We start from the raw sequence: 1,115 nt of genomic DNA, 5'->3' as shown, positions 1-1,115 counted from the left end.
ACTTTTACTGCAATTTAAATTTTATTCTAATTTTTATTACTAATTCTTCTTTTTCCCTTTTTCTGACAGGTTCTTATAGTTTATGGCTAGAAAAAACCCGTCAGGACCATTACTTTTTGACAGTAAGATCGATCGCACATTTCACAGAAGCAAAGAGAAATAAGGCGAAGCTTAAGATACACAGAGAACGAGCAAGAGGACGATATTCAAACCAAAACCAAGGAGATGGCTAAAAATCAGGAAAACCTGATACCTCCTGTGATTGCTGTTAATCCAGTAAATCAGAATCCTGCTTCGTGCACTATGTATGATTATACTAAACCTTCTTTCACAGGAACTGAATCGAGCATAGCTAGACCTACTATAGCTGCAAATACTTTTGAACTGAAACCTAACACAATTCAAATGATACAGCAATTTGTTTAGTTTGATGGTTTACAGGACGAAGATCCCAACGCGCACTTAGCAAACTTTTTAGAACTATGTGATACATTTAAAATTAATGGCGTTTCTGATGATGCCATTCACCTTTGGTTATTTCCTTTTTCTTTGAGAAACAAAGCTAAACAGTGGTTGAATTCGTTACCACAGGGGTCAATCACTACTTGGGAACAAATGACCAAAAATTTTTTACTAAAATATTTTTTGCCGGCTAAAACGGCTAAATTACGTAATGATATCTCTTCTTTTGTGCAGATGGATTTAGAAACACACTACGATGCAAGGGAGAGATATAAGGACCTTTTGCGAAGATGCCCTCACCATAGGTTACCACTCTGACTATAGGTTCAAACTTTTCATAATGGCCTGAATCCTTCTACTCGACAAATGGTTGACGTAGCTGCTGGCGGAACCATAAATAATAAAACACCTAAATATACATATGAATTTTTAGAGGAGATGTCACTGAATAACTATCAGTGGCAAGTCATGAGGACAAAGCCAACGAAAATAGCCGGTGTTTATAACGTCTATTCGGTCACCATGCTCTCTAATCAAGTAGAACTCTTGAATAAGAAAATTGATGGTTTTCTTAGTTCTTCACAAGTTCACCCAGTAATGCAGTGCGAAGCAAATTGAGGTGGATCGAGCAATTCAGAATACCCACCCTATGG

The 1,115-nt window shown here is 37.0% G+C and overlaps 1 non-coding gene across 1 annotated transcript; it reads right to left on the bottom strand.

Moving 5' to 3' along the window:
• Nucleotides 1-663: 663 nt before the first annotated feature.
• On the bottom strand, nucleotides 664-770 carry LOC128291263 (small nucleolar RNA R71). Its single transcript, XR_008281039.1, has one exon. It is a non-coding gene; the product is annotated as a small nucleolar RNA R71 (small nucleolar RNA).
• Between the last annotated feature and the right edge of the window lie 345 nt (nucleotides 771-1,115).

This window comes from Gossypium arboreum, chromosome 3 (assembly GCF_025698485.1).
Source record: "Gossypium arboreum isolate Shixiya-1 chromosome 3, ASM2569848v2, whole genome shotgun sequence".
NCBI classification, from domain to species: Eukaryota; Viridiplantae; Streptophyta; class Magnoliopsida; order Malvales; family Malvaceae; genus Gossypium; species Gossypium arboreum.
This window is presented reverse-complemented; position numbering and strand designations above follow the sequence as displayed.